Source organism: Pseudorasbora parva, chromosome 10 (genome assembly GCF_024679245.1).
Source record: "Pseudorasbora parva isolate DD20220531a chromosome 10, ASM2467924v1, whole genome shotgun sequence".
NCBI lineage: Eukaryota > Metazoa > Chordata > Actinopteri > Cypriniformes > Gobionidae > Pseudorasbora > Pseudorasbora parva.
Genome location: NC_090181.1, coordinates 11,317,104 through 11,333,483, shown reverse-complemented (window position 1 = coordinate 11,333,483; position 16,380 = coordinate 11,317,104). Strand labels below are relative to the sequence as shown.

General features: G+C 39.5%; 1 protein-coding gene and 1 long non-coding RNA gene across 5 annotated transcripts in view; one reads left to right on the top strand and one right to left on the bottom strand.

The window, feature by feature from the left end:
* Positions 1–16,380, bottom strand: part of qkia (QKI, KH domain containing, RNA binding a) — a 79,786-nt gene that overhangs the window by 56,213 nt on the left and 7,193 nt on the right. The window lies entirely within an intron of this gene.
* Positions 8,857–10,091, top strand: LOC137090573 (uncharacterized). Its single transcript, XR_010907900.1, has 3 exons — positions 8,857–8,913; positions 9,003–9,179; positions 9,456–10,091. It is a non-coding gene; the product is annotated as an uncharacterized lncRNA (long non-coding RNA).

The window sequence follows — 16,380 nt, the reverse complement described above, 5'->3', positions numbered from 1 at the left end:
CTTCATTATAAAGAAAAACTAAAAAAAAAAAAAATTACAATCTATGACCAAAATAGCCTACTATTATAGATGGCGAATAAATTAGATTAGCGGATGATTCCGCAGCAAAAGTTACAAAATCACATGTGCGCAATAATTGTATAAAATCTAAAAGATTTAGAGGGTGGAAAAATAAAGGAAATCACAAAAGTGAACAAGTGTAGCTGTAAATCTGGTAAAATATTACACAAAATATATCTATGAAAAACAAGGCCTATATACTAAGAAATAACATTTATTTTAAATGTATAGCACATATTTTTAATGAGGCAGCAACATATAGAAAGGGCAGAACAAGAAAGGCTATTAATAAGGCTTTCATAGTGAAAAAGTATTATAATATAGAGCGGTTCTAAGCATATGCACATCCCATGCGCAGGATGATGCGCTTGAATTAGGGGTGTGCACGAATATTCGAATAGTCGAATATTCGATCTGTAATTAACATTCGAAAACTAAAAATACTATTCGAATTTTATTTTGTTAATTGGCTGGCAGTAAATGCAGTTGTAGCAGATATCAAGTGGTACCCTCAGGACAGAAGGACAGCCAAAAATGGATGAGATGAAGGACGTGCATTTATTTACTTTAAAGAAAAACTAGGTTGGAGCAAAATTAGAAAACACACACACACTGGAAGGCCTACTGTTTCACTCCGCACTTCCCCCGCTGCATTCAGTCAGACTGAGCGCGAACGCTTAAAGGGGAAGCGGATAACGCATCCTAAGGTGCGCCACTAATTAAGGCCCCACCTACAACAATTGGTAGGAACTCCCGACTGGAACCATTGAAAATTAAACATAAATAACAATAAAAAGGGTAACTTTAAGTTGTGATGAAGTTAAAACATTTACAAAAATATTTATTTCAACACAAATAAGTTAAGGTAAAATAAAATAATAAAAGTAGGATGACATAAAATAAAAAGTCACAAGCAACTGGCTACACAGTGCATCCATGAGAAATCCCTCTAAATCTCGCAGTTATATCTCAATCCACTGGGTGGCGTTGTGGAGCAGGTTAATAAGTTAAGTGCATTTGATCACAATGTCGTCGTCTGCCTCGCAATGTTTGGAATTAACGTTACTTCGATGAAAATTGAAAATGCTGTTTGCACTATGATGAAAATGCACAAAATGGAGTTACTTTTGATGAAATCAATTACTGAAACTGAGTTATAATGATATCACCACCACAAACGAGAATCACATGAAATCCAAACACCAGTGGAATGAGCGATCACTGCTCAGGAGTGCAGGTAAGCTTATCTGTACCCCGAGTGATAGTGAGATAACTTATGATAGCAAAATGATCTCGACACAAATGCTTCCTTTAAAGTTCTTTGAGGGTTTATGAACAGAAAATACAAAGTTCTTCACTCAGACTTCACTTAACCGATATCTTTGTCTCCGCAACGCCTGTCAGTGGCGCATTCTCTCACCCGAGAATAATATCATAATCCAATAATATTATAGTTTATCCCTACATGAAAATGTGAAACAATACAAAGTAAACACATCAGCCATATCAAACACACGCACACACAGGTCGGTAGGCTATAGCCTATTGACGTTTGTGTGTGTGTGTGTGTGTGTATACGTCACGCTAACTGACGCGCTCTGCGCTCGTGCTCCTTGAGCTTATAATGCTTTTGTTCTTTAGGCATTTTTTTACACACTGTTTAATGTTTTAAAAACCTTAAGATATAACGTAAGCGTGTTGTGTACATTGCCTAATCATAAGCTTGTTCAGAAATGGTGACGACATGTTTAGAGAAAAAAAGAAAGAAACATCTCTCATTTTCTCAAAATACCTAATTTAAATAAACAAATATTCGAATATTCGATTTTTATGAGCCCAAATATTCGAATACAATATTTTGGGAAAATGCCCATCCCTAGCTTGAATCAACACGGAGTCACATGCTCACAGCGCGCCGTCCTCCGTCCGGATTTTTTCACAGCAGAGGGAGCAGACATTGATGTGAACTTGAATTTAATGAATTAAATATTCATCTGTACTCGCATTAAACTATGGAATGGCTTCAGAACACTTATAATATAGTGCACATCGTTGATGTTTTTGTGCCTTTTGTGGGGCACTGGGGCTTAACAATAACAGAATATTATACACACCATATCGGATTTGGATCGGTCCTGTCTGTCCGATACCCGATCCGGCAAATAATGGCGGATCGGAGCATCCCTAGTTTTAATGTACCCAAGTGTACCTAAAATAAAAAGAGTTTGGCAGACAACGACTATGCGATCAAATACAATCAAATTAAAGGGTTAGTTCACCCAAAAAATGACGTACCCTAATGTCGGTCGACACCCGTAAGACCTCCGTTCATCTTCAGAACACAAATGAAGATACTTTTGTTGATGTCCGATGGCTCAGACAGGCCTTCATTGACACCAATGTCATTTCCTCTCTCAAGACCCATAAAGGCACTAAAGACGGCGTTACAAAGCCCTTTACAATCATTTTATGAAGCGACGGGAATAGTTTTTGTGCGCACAAACTTTTAGAGATGGGCCGATTTCAAAACAAAGATTCAAACGGTTACGAATCAGTGTAATGATTAGGCCTGCACGATATTGGAAAAAAATTACATTGCGATATTTTTTCCCCCAACGATATATATTGCGATATTGAGAGCCATCAATCCAGGCTAAAGTCAATAATTACCATTCCGTGATATTAATAATTTCACTAATAAGCAAGCTTCATTACAAGTGACAAAAAGAAATGTTGGAAAATATGTGTAAACATGAAACTAAACCTCCAGTAGGTGGCAGCAGGTGACCGTCTTAACAAGTGAGTCACTGAGTCGTTCATTCAAACGATTCATTCGAACGCTGAATCGTTCACACTTGTTGCTATGAGTGAGACGTGTTACGGGTCTGCTGTGAACGATTATCACTGCTGAAATAGAACAACAACACTAAATATTGCATCTAAAATGTAAGTGACTAAGTGAATGTTAATTAGTTGTTTATGGAGCTGTCATATCAGTGTCATTTTCAGTCGTGATGGTATTCAGGAAAACGCTCTAGTGTTGGGATTTCTCCTCGAGAGGCTGCACGAGCGTCAACAGCGCGACCTTATTATCATCAGTTCATTATATATTATTATCCACAATCGATCGCCACTTACACTAAATAAATGCACAAACATTCTTGCATTTTGGTGATTCGCTAGTTATTTTTTGTTTTAATCAGGCTCTTGTCCGTCAGTCAAGTAAAATTCTCTTTCACTTGTCCCTTCAAAACACCCACATGTCCCGGACAAGCGTTAATGTCGAGCCCTGCTTTGTATTCATCGTAAAGAGCTTTGTTGTGCCGTTTTAAGTGATCAGAAATATTGGTGGTGCTTTCTTGTTTTGTGGCCACAAGACACTCCATGCAAAGTACCTCTTTTTGTTCAACATCCTCCTTTATGTAGCCAAAATAGTCCCAAAAAGATGATTTCTGGTACGAACCTTTTTTTTCCCCTATTCGGATCCTCTTCGTCGCGCATTTTAGCAGTGAATGTTTGGCCGTGAGCGGTAAGCAGCGGCACAGCGAACCAATCACGGTGCAGGCACGAGGAACGTGCATGTCACTCCAGCAACAAACTCGTTTACTGTGTGCTTCCTTAATACACCATGGGCTACTACTATAGACCGTAAAAAAATACTACTACCCTTCACATCGCATGTTCCGGCGATGTGACTATCGCACACGCGCACATCGTGATGTCGATGTTAAAACAGAATATCGTTCAGCCCTAGTATCGATTCATGATTTGGATCCGAATCCTGAATCAATACGCTGATTCATAGAACCGTTCGAAACTTTGTTTTGAAATCGGCCCATCTCTAAAAGTCATTATTTAGTTTTTGTGCGCACAAAAACTATTTTGTTTTTATGAACCCGTCGCTTCATAAAATGATTGTAGAGAGATGGGCTTTGTAACGCCGTCTTTAGTGCCTTTATGGGTCTTGAGAGAGGAAATGACATTGGTGTCAATGAAGGCCTGTCTGAGCCATCGGATTTCAACAAAAATATCTTCAGTTGTGTTCCGAAGATGAACGGAGGTCTTATGGGTGTCAAACGACATTAGGGTACGTAACTAATGACTGCATTTTAATTTTTGGGTGAACTAACCCTTTAAAACACACTACAGCACCACCCAGTGGATTTAATTCGATTTGTGAGTTTTAGTTTGCACGCTTGACATTTATCATAGATTAATTTATTTTATGGCCAACAAAGCAACATAGTGAAATTTGAATAGTATTTTTATGTTTAGAATAACAATTATTGATAAAATATTCAACTATTCGTGCTCTTCAGTGTTACATTATCTTTTAGAAATCATTATGAAATCATATGCTGATTTGGTGCCCAGCAATCAAATCATTGCTCAATGTTGAACAGAAGTGAATACATTTTACAGGGTGTAAATGATAAGAAACATGAAGAGGAACTGTATGGGGTAAGAACGAAAGATAATATTCGCAGATCTAACTGCACAACATTGGAAAGCGAGGAGGCCAGACATGCTTTAAAAACAAAACAATCCTGCTAAAAACTGGCGAGTAGGTAAACAAGGTTAAACATCCCGAGACACTGAAATAGAGGAATATCTGAACAAGCTATTCTCTTTTACTCTCCTCTCTCCAGCCCTTTCACTGCCAACCCATCCATCAAAAGAACCACCCTGTCCTTATGTTTGCTAATATAAGCAACATTACTACCATGGTAAACATGAGCTATAACCATATACATTTTTTTTTTTTTTTATTATAAATGTATAATCCTATCCATGGTGAGCAGAGGTTCGGCTCTCATTTTAGAATAAAATCTAAACAGGAAAAGGTTGACAGACTCTGCTGCTTTCAGTACTTCATCAAACATCAGCTGAGGACTAGTTAGGGACTATTAAGCAGTTGTTTTCATAGTAATTAAGCAGGGGTGAAAGGGTACAACGGTCACAACTCGCTTAAGTGATAGTTCTCCCAGAAATGAAAATCTTGTTCATAAAAACTACTTTCTTCAGAGAAATATGAGAAAAATATGGACAAACGCAGTTGAAATACTCTTAACGTGGACCTATAATGCTTTTTACATGTGCAACTATCGTGTGAAATATTGCTATTTGAGCATGAAAAATGCCAAATCACAAAGTCCACTGCAAAGGGAGCACTTCTCTATATCGAGCACTGTTCTGAACACCCTGAAAAGCCTCTAGATCCCGCCCAAGACATACAGAGAAAAAGGGGGAGGCCTGGTTGAGTTGTGCGAGTAGTGTGTTGAAACTCAGTTATGGTAAGGGGTGTGACATTTGGAAAACACACTCGAAAAGCTGGCCATCACAACCCACTGGTCCATCCAAACAATCAGTGTATTGCAATTTTCAATAGCAGGGGCTTTAAAGAGACTAGAACTAAACAGCGCATTACAGACAGACTGAGACTGTTGCACAATAAATGTAAAATGTGTGAACTAAAGACTTTTCCAAACATTCAAACCTATTCTAGTAGACACTCAAAAACACATTTAAGAATATTCCATAATATTCCCTGCATTATGAAGAAAGGGAGAATGAAACAGAGCAAGCAGCGAGAGTTTAAAGTAACAGTGATTTCACTGGTACTTTTAGTAGATTCTATACAAAAGGATGGAGAGTGCTCAAAGCTCTTTAAGATTAAAATAAAAGAGAGAGGTGCTTGAGATGAAAGTCTGCTGATGTACACGTTTTTCCACTTTGAAGCAATGCACTCGCGAACAAAGCACAGCTAGCCTCTGCAGCCACAAGATTCCTGCTTAATGCATCCGCCACTTTATTCAGCCTGCAAACGACTTTCAACAGACAATATTATTTTGCACTTAAAACTTTGGGTGTGGGGGGGGACAGAATGCTCGAGATAGGGCCTTCAGAGAGTGTTTACATTTCTCAGTCTTATCAAAACGTCCACACCTTTTCAAGAGTAAAATCCTCTGCATATTTCACTGCTGAGTCCTGATGGCCAGCAACTAAAACTTCTTTCAGAAATGTTTGCTCCGTGCATGATTTGTGTGAACTCAGCACTGCATTTCATGTTTCACCGAGGAGAATTTTTCCTGCAGCATTAATGTGGCTCTTCCAGAGAAATATGCTGTAGAGTTTAAACGAGATTCAACAGCTTGTCAAAAACAGGTGAAGGGGCTTGTTTTCGCACGTACAACATGTAAGAGCTTCTGAATTTCAAGTTTCCAATGCCATAAAGAATTAAACACTTGATTCCCCAAAAACATTATTATGGAAATGTGATACACAAAACAATTTAGATGGGGAAAAAGAATATAGTATATAAAGAAAAACAATATATTAAGAAAGAATATACTATATAAAAAACAAGGTTATATATATATATAAAAGATAAAATACTAATTGTATATTCCCAGCATTGACAAGTCTAAACTGATTTTGTTTGTTTTATTACAACTTTTCCTTTAAACGACAAGAGGCCTAAAGTAAAAACTACTCAGAGGACCACATTTTCACAGAGATTGTCTTCTGTAAATATTACAGCTGAATTTCATAAACATTCATTATTTTTGATTCATTCATATAGTTTTGGTTGCCTTTGACTGTACTGTTTTTTTAAAGGTTCAACAGAAGAAATATAGTCATTAGGGCTGTCATTTTTGAAAAAAATCGAATTAGAACGGATATCAAATATCAAGCAATGCATTCGAATATATTCAAATATCTACATTTTTGGGTAAACTGTCCCTAATTGTTTATATCAGATGCTTATGTAAACCTAATTATCAGTTAGGTGCAGTTTTTTTATAAATTCCCAACCCAAATGTGACCCTTCCAGCCAGTGCGGATCTGGAACTGTGCAGGGTAATGTCTGCAAAGCGTCACATCGCAAACTGTTCAGCTCAATTCAGTGGAAGTGCAGGCCGATTCTGAGAGGTCTCCTGGATGAGCACCAGCATCGGTTCAGTTTAAAGGGGCAAGGGAAGGCAGTGGTGGGGGCTCAAATAAGCACACATTTACTGCACACTGTAGAATGCATGAGAGGCTGGTTAGTAAAGTTTACACACCCACTTCACTAAGTAAAAGACCCTTGAACACTTATTCAAAAGCAGACACTACAAAACTCAAACAAGTCCCAGAGTCCCAATTTGAAGGGGAAATGGAGCATTTCAGGTTAGGCCAGATATCGCATGGAAACAAAGGGATCCAAGTGTGTCTGCAGTCCTCACCAGCCATAAGGAAACTGTAACACGTCATCAGATGATGAAAAAGGAGGGGAAAAAGTCATTCCAGAGGCAGAAGATAATTTCAGAGAGCACCAACAGGTCACACAGATTACTCATGTAGAGATCCCTGCCAACAAAAACAGGTGTTTCCCAGTTACATGATATCAGAAAGACTGAGGATTAGGAGATTAGAACGCTGGACATTTGTACTAGAATTAACCTGATCCCTGACCAACACACACTCCGATCTCTCTATCTTCCTGCGCATTCCCAGATTGTCCTGCTGCAGTCCGGGTTTCCGCAGAGCCATTATGAGGAGCTAAATTTAGCAGTGAGGCTTGTCACACTTGATGATATGGTGCAGGGTTATAGAGTAGAGCTGTTAGGGAGGGGGTGGGTTTGGGTTATCATTCAGGATGAGAGCACAACAGTTACTGTGGTGGTTTAGTGGCTGCCCAGCAGGGTGCAGGGTCTAACCACAGCCTGTAGATTACTCTTACAACCAACCCATATGCTACACAGGGAATCCAACAGCGTCAAGAAGGGGCTGGTCACAGCTGGTCTGTTCAGAGGCAGGTGAGTTTGAGACGCTGGGGAACAAAAGAACTGACACAGCCCAGCCGATCCGGCCAAATACACATGAATGCACAAGTGTTTCCTGTATCGCTATTCAGCCATGGTGCTGCCATGCCATTAAATCAAATTTATGTTTTTTAAGTTGATTTTCTAGTGTAAATTAAATGTGATTAAATAGACTGGATACCAAAAAATACCAAAAATTTTAAATAAACAGAGCAATTCCAATAAGGTCTTCGCACCGTGGTACCTTTTTACTTCAAATTCTATTTAACACAGTTTGTGCTTATTATTAGATTTGTTAAGGCGCGTCAAGTTTATTTGTATAGGGCATGTCACACACTGGTGATTTTAGTTTCACATTCTCTGGCAGCACAAAATCAAACATAGCCTAAATGTTTTGACCCTGTGGAAGATAAAATTTAGTGTCCGGTGCTTCGCAACATCAGGAGAAAACGAAGATAAGTTGATATTAGAAAAGAGATGGTATCTCTCCTGCTCGTCTCCCTCATCCCTCTCAAAAGCACAGAACGGCACATGATGCATCTTTGTGGGGCAATATGAAAAATATTTTAACTAATTATATTACTTTAGGTTACCATTATTTACTGATAATTGTTTAAAATATTTTACAACTCTCCAAGAAAATCCTCAGCCAGCATGCAGACCAAGATGCTTCAATATATATATATATATATCTCACACACACCGGCAGAACAGATGTTTCTGGAATTAAACAGGTTGTAGTAGAGAGATGAGAAAAAATGATTATAGCATTTACAAATTTACACAATTCACTCCATTTGCCATTTGACTTGTTGACTGTACTCCATCTGTGCACGTGCACACACAAACGCATGCATAAATCACACAATGGTGCTTCAGCAGGATGTGGATCGGAGGAATAACAGGAAATAAACGGAGGATTCAGCCATCGATGTTTTAACAGACCATCAACAGTGTGCAAGACTTCCTGAGGGTGTGTGACTGCTCAGAAAGAGGATCCTGTGTGACATCAGTAAGAGACATAGGAACCATCGCAAATCAGCCACAGGTTACAAAAAGTTTACTTAAATTATTTATTCATTCACTTTTTTATGCAGCTGATTAAGTCGGGCATCTAATTATCTATTCATTTCTCAGGAATGCTTTCAAAGGTCTCACACACACAGAAAATACAGTAAACTTGCTGAACAATGACAGGAAGAACTGAATGCTCAAGCAGGAAGGAAGGAACCAGTCAGTAAATGTGCTAAGAGCAGATAACTAAACACCTCCTTCCTCCTGGACAGGACACCCCCCTTATCCTCCTGAAACATGGTAACAAACTTGCTTAGCATGACAAACCAAAAACAAACCGAGCTTATTTGTTTCCTTCTCTATTTAAAACTTATTCAAAGCCTCTCTGTAAATAACTTGCCGTGGTGTCAAAAACACCAATATTAGCACTCTACGCCAGTGGTGTGAAGGCGGCAGAACTGATCTGATTCTGTGGTTTCTTCTGATGTAGTGGTCAAAAGCTAGCACTGCCGAAAACCGCTCCATTAAACTACTCTTCCTTTTTATCATCCCTTCTTTTTTCCTGTCCTCTATTAGCACGAGATGGAGTGGCAGAGCTGCATTCCTCTGCTTTTAATTAGCAGGAAATGAGGGCAGCCAATGACAAGGACCATTTACACCAGTGAACGAGAGAGAAGAGAGAGTGAGTGAGATCTCAAGGTGCTAGTTTTACTATGTAACCGATCTCATAAGAGACGCCTGGGGACACAGGATGGCAGACAACACGAAGTGCAATCCTTCACGGAAGTAGTAATGACAGCAAAGCACTCTGGTTAACAGCACCACAACAACAGTAGCTTCCAGACAAGCCTGAGCACAACCGTGTACGACAGGAAGGAGACGTTTTAAAGATGCGTTACACCAATTTTATTAAATTAAAGCGTGATAGAGGAGTATATTATAGAGCGCATTTCTTACTCTGTCAATCTAATGTTTAGGTATTCTGGGCCACCCATGTCACAAGACGAAACCTGTAATAAGAGCGATAAGCTAGAGATTTTTCAAGGAACATTCTAGTCATGCAGGGCAGATCAGCAGATGTGTAAAACCAGTTCATTGGCATTCTGAAGTGAAACTGCTTCACAATCCAAGGACCAATCAGAGCAGAGCAACCTGGAGTTTCAGTCATTAAAATTAGGCTGCCTACGGCAACTAACATAAAACAAATATTTACAGAAACGAATGCGTGCGAGGAAATGTGAACTGATTGAAACTAAGTAAGCAAGTAGTGATTCTGCTCTCCACACACATTCATATGTGAAAAACAAAAAAAGACAGATTCACAACGCGACCTAACAGCTGTCACAATGAGTTTCGTCCACAACGAGCTTTCAAGATGGTGGTCTCAAGGACAGAAACAGAAAGATGCAGAGAGAATGGAAAAAAAAGTGTAACATACTAGCATAAAAGCAGCGTCCGCATAGGACTCTTGACTAATGCAAACAGACAGTCTATGTTATAGTGTTAAATGTGAGCAACACTTTAGTAAAAGAGGGGAGATGCAGCCCTTTGGCACAGAAAAAGAAAGAAAGAAAAGGAAGGAGAATGAGATAGAAAACAAAAGGTAGAGACAGGACTTTACACACCTAACTTTTGACCTAAAAATGGGGTGTTTTGATAAGAGTTGTGGACAGAAGTGCTAAATTATTAATTATTAATTGCTAAATTCAAATTAAAACAATGCCATACATTGGAGTTAACTTTGTGACCGAATTAAGCAAAAACAATCATGCATCCAGCCAAACTACAGTATTTTGGTGCAAATTCCTGTTGTAGAAGCTAGACAAATTTGGAGGATGCCAACATGGACATGTCCATCATGCTCAAACCACCAAACAAATTAAGGTATAAAAAAAGCCACATAAAATAAATATTAATAAGGTAAATAGCAATTTTGCTTGTGTAGCCATACATAAAAATTTTACGTTTTTTATAGTGCTGGCCCAATGGCCCCATGCAAACTACCATTAAAAAGTTTGGGGTCTGTATTATTATTTTTTAAATGTTTTTAAAAGATGTCTCTTTATGTGCAATAAGGCTACATTTATTTGATCAAAAATACATTAAATGACTAAAATGTTGTGTGTTGCCTATTGTAGTATGTTTTTAATATGTAATGCATTTCTGTGATGGAGCTGAATTTTCAGCAGTTATTACTTCAGTCTTTAGTGTCATGATCCTTCAGAAATATTATAATAGGCCTATGTTTATTTTGTGCGTATGAAAGATTATGATTATTAATCATCAATGTTGAAAACAGTTGTTCTGCTAAACTTTATGTGGACTTTTCCAAAACATTTTGTAAAATAGAATGCAGAAATGTATCTTTACATTACAAATGTCATCACTGTCACTTTAGAAAATCTAATATAAAAATGTATATAAAACTATATATATATATATAGTTATATTATCCAAATGATGACACCTTTGTGAAGGTATCCCTTCCAAAATATAAATGCAGCAACATATTTGTATGTACACAGACCCATTTACAGGCCCAAGAAAACAACAGTTTAAAGAGAATCGAAGTAAGCTAGCTAAACTGTAGAAGTGTTTGTCGTTTGATACCTGAATAACTTCCATTTAATCGTACAGTCATCTAAAGGTCTGTGGTTTGGTCCCTGTTCGTATACACATGCACAATGAGTTTATGGCTTCCTTTTACAACAACAGGCTTATCTAAACCACTTCAGTCATAAAGCCAAATTCATTTGTGGTCTTGATCAATGCTTTGTGTGGCTACTGTGGAGGCTTTCTGAACGTTTAAAGAGTAAAAATATAAATGCAACCACATATTTATATTTACACAGACCCATTTACAGGCCCAAATCTGAAAACCTCAACAACAGTTTAAAGAATGAACGAATGTAATGCCTCACAATGAGCATTGTGCTGGTCAAACTGGTGGTGCAAAAACATCTCAAACAGGAAACTGAGGTCGCATACCGTATTCCGAAGCAGTGATGTCATGCGTGTGTGAGAGGGTTATGTTGAACACATAATGCTTCATTGTTTGAGCACAGACATGTCTGTGAAACCCCACAGACACTGGCCTACCCCCCTCCATTGCAGGCTGACCTCATTCACAACACATACTATTTGTCTTTCCATGTCTCTTTCTCGCTCTTTTTCCTGCCACTCGGTACTGGTCGGCCCTGCCATAGCTCTCTCTGTGCACACAATCAATCTGTTGACCCCACTAGCACGCTAAACCTTCTCACAAAGCGCAGTCGTGACATGGCCTTCCTCTCCCATGATGCTCTCTTGTTTTTGACACATTTAAGAGCTAATTGAGCACAAATGCAGCAGTGTAACGAGGAGGTAGCAGACAAAGACAAAGCTTTGTGCAGCACGAAGGGACGGTAGTGGCTTCTCTGTTGCGCCTGACAGCGGGATTGATGGAGGCCGATTTAACATCCACAGAGAAACAGAAATCTCTCTCTCTCAAACACACACACAGTAGTAGAATGTTAAAATTACAACAGGTGACTAAGCTTCATTGAATACTCTCCTTTAGAACACACACACACAAACACACACACACACACACACACACAACTACAAAAGCTTACACAGAAACGCACACACAGTCATCTGCCCAGAGTAAAACAGCTGTTCATGTCTGTTAAGTGCTCTAGAAATAGTCTGGTTTGTTCTAGAATGTTGGTCTTGGTTTCAATGTTTTTTACTAAACATACAAAAGCTGAAGAATTAGGCCTGCCATGGTGAAAAAGAATTTAAATAAAAAAATACATTCTTCACTGTTGTTATTATTAACTTCTTTAACATTCAATACACATGCATGTTTCCCACAGATTCTAAAGCAATGTGTGGTGGTGGCGGTGAGGGGGGCATTTAAAGAAATCTAGTATTTTACCATGTCTAACATGTATTCAAATGTAAAACCTGCAAAAAAGTAAGCAGTTATGATGTGCAATACTTTAAGCAACTTGAATATTATTTATAGTGATAGTAAGGAATACCTCAGGGCTAAATACAAGAAGAGCATAACATTACCATGGTGCATCATCACTCTCCATTTTAAAAAGATATTGTAAATGCGGTTGATGTAATTATCAATGCACACTATGCTGTACTGTTTACCAAAAATTGCTGTAAATACCTGCATAGTGAAGCTGTCGTCTGTTCAAATGTATATTGACACAGCGTTGGTTCTTTTAGAACTATTGAGAGCGGCGCGATCACGTGACTGCGCGCGCTGACAAAAGATGAACACGTGGCAACTCTGTTATTCAACGGCTATGGCTTTAACTGTTATGCCACACTAAGTGTGCAAAAACGCTGTGTGTGAGAGAGAGTGAGTGCGAGCGCGAGAGAGTGAGTGCGAGCGCGAGAGAGTGAGTCAGAGTGAGTGAGTGAGTCAGAGAGTGAGAGAGTGAGTGAGTGAGTCAGAGAGTCAGAGAGTGAGAGAGTGAGAGAGTGAGAGAGTGAGAGAGTGAGTGAGTGAGTGAGTGAGTGAGTGAGTGAGTGAGTGAGTGAGTGAGTCAGAGAGTGAGAGAGTGAGAGAGTGAGTGAGTGAGTGAGTGAGTGAGTGAGTGAGTGAGTGAGTGAGTGAGTGGCGCAAGAGGCAGAGGGAGAGCTAAGGAAATGCAGCTAAACGAATATGCGTGCGTCTTTTAAATAGCGTTTTTCAAAAAAATCAATGAAGCAATATGTGGTGGCCGGTGTTGATTCTGTGGCGGACCGCCACAAATTAGTCTATGTGTGGGAAACACTGGTTTTACAAAAAGTGTGAACATCACTAGTAATAACCAACGTTGCAAGTGATGTTCACACTTTTTGTAATTCCTCTGTAATCTCTCAGAGGCGATTCCTCTGAACACACAGCTGCATTCCAGAACGCTCGATAGCTACTGTGTGTTCAGAGGAATTACACGTCCTAAACATGCACAACAAGATTCCAACGGCAAACTGTTTGTCTTTCTGTAAAGAACCTAAATATGTTGTGTGTCAAGACACAAATCACACTTCCAATGCACTGTGTAACACATACTACAAATTTGATGACTTACAAGATGATGCAAATACTACCATTTAAAAGTTTGGGCTCTGTAATTTTGTTGTTGAAAAATTAATCAAATTAAATGTATAAAATGTGACAGTAGATCCATAATATGCAATAACCTTTCTTTCTTGTGTGAGTGAGTGTGAGAAAACAAATAGAGAAATATTCTATTAGCAAGTGAGTTGATGTTCTGAACGGAATCAGTCTGACATCATTCACTGCAGAAAAGACACAGACAAATAACCCACTTATATCACAATGACATCTGTGCTCTCCCATGAGGCCTGGTGCACGGTACGCTCTGATTGGCCCTCTATTAGGCAACGCTCAAAACAGACAGAAACACATTTGGTTTGAAGACACCTATTTCTGCAGTGAAATAAAACCTGCAGTGTTGCCTATCTGCTGCTGAGAGCGAATCGAAGTTGAAGAGTTGAAATCACAGGGTGAGAGTCAAACAGAACCACCTCTGGCCGAGGCCACGGTCCACATGGATCAATTCAAGGACCATTTCTAAGCCCAAGCTAAATAGGAGCGATCATAATTACGCCTAATTAAAGCATTTAAGGAAACAGAACAAACATTAGATGGATTCAATTGCTTAATGAATGTGTAGATGAGCACTAAGGAATAACTGCTGTCTGATTTAGCCAAACAATCCCTCTGTTGCTCAATTAAGGAGTTTGTGAGCGAGGAAAACACTAAGACAAACGCGGTTCTCCAAGCTGCTGGTTATAAAACAGAAAAACAGCACAGAAATGGCATGAAAGGAGTGTGAAGGGGTGTGGAGATATTTCAGGCAGTTGTGGAATGTTAAAGGGTGGGGCCCTTCCCCCCCGTTCCGGAGTGAGAGGATAAACACTAACCGCTCCTGGACATATTCTCCCGACTACATTAGAACTACACACAGAAAAACTAGACACACACACACACACACACACACACACAGACAGACAGACAGACAGACAGACAGACAGACAGACAGACAGACAGACAGACAGACAGACAGACAGACAGACAGACAGACAGACAGACAGACAGCCTCATGCTCTAAAAGCATTACTTTTGGTTGAGAAACTGTTTTTTGGTTCTTATGGAAAGAACTCCTCCCCTTCCAAAAACAGTGAATCAGCTTCTTCCTGTGCAAGCTGGCCCATGAAAGCCCTGCTGTTCTCCCACAGGGAGCACATGAGCATGAGTGTAGTTTAGTGACTGTGTCTGAATCATTGCATTAGTTTTAGTCTATCAGGCTCGCAGCTACGGTGGCCGGTACAAAAGTTATAATTTGGCTCAACAAGAGCGAAAATGTTGCTTTACATCTAAATAAATTCTTCACTCTTCCCGGGTGGTAAAGTTGTTGAAGGGTGTGTGCTGGTGTCTGTGAGGCATCAGGAGGACAGTGGCGCTGGCAGGGCCGAGTCTGATAAGAAACCCCTGCCCTTGTAAGAGGGACCCCCTGATAACGGGGCACAGCCTGACGCACACAGGCATGACTTTATCAGGGGCCACACACAGGCCGAGTCAGGGGCCAGTCCGCGCGCACGCACACACACACACCCGCTGGGGGGGAAGGGAGAGAGAAAATGAGCGAGACTCCTCTGTTCCCTGCGCTAACCCTGTCAACCTCTTCCTGCTATCCAATTTATCACCGCCCAGCAGGACACAGAAAAAGAGAGAGAAACAAAGATAGAGAGAGTAAAATTATCTGCACATTCACTCTACTGAACCCTGGCTCGAGCAGAGTACCTGAGCTAATGGATCCAGCTAGCTAATTAAACTAGATGCTGTAAAGGGGTCCCACGGGTCCCAACCTATAAGATTCACTTCCTGTAAGCACCTGGAATGACCCCAAACACAAATGCTGCACCTAAATGACTGTACTTTCAGAGTACTGAATCCAATGATGAAATTACTTCCATGTCACTTAAGTGGGAAATTGGTACATATACAGTATACAGCTTATGCACTGACCAATCAGAATCAAGTTTCTTGAGAACTGTAATAAATATATCTATGCTATTAATGAAAAGGTTGGGTTGTTAACCTTCGTTAACCGTTTGTAATGTTACAAAATTGCAAGTAAATTAAGGTTTTTTTTTTTTTACCCAAAGGGTTAGTTCTGTCATTTATTACTCACCCTAATGTAATTCCAAACCTGTAAGACCTTCGTTCATCTTCAGAGCACATGGAATTGTTGAAGAAATCTGAGAGCTCTCTGACCCCTCCATAGATATTTAATTAACACCAGTCAAGGCCCAGAAAGATACTAAAACATTTGTTAAAATAGTCCATGCGACTCCAGTAGTTCAACCTTCAACAATTTCTTCACATCTGTGTCAGTGGCTGTGTTTACATGCACAACTTTAGTTTCAATCGGACTGAATTCATTGATGAATCTAAATGTAGCCTTTACATAAACGCCAAACAAGCTGC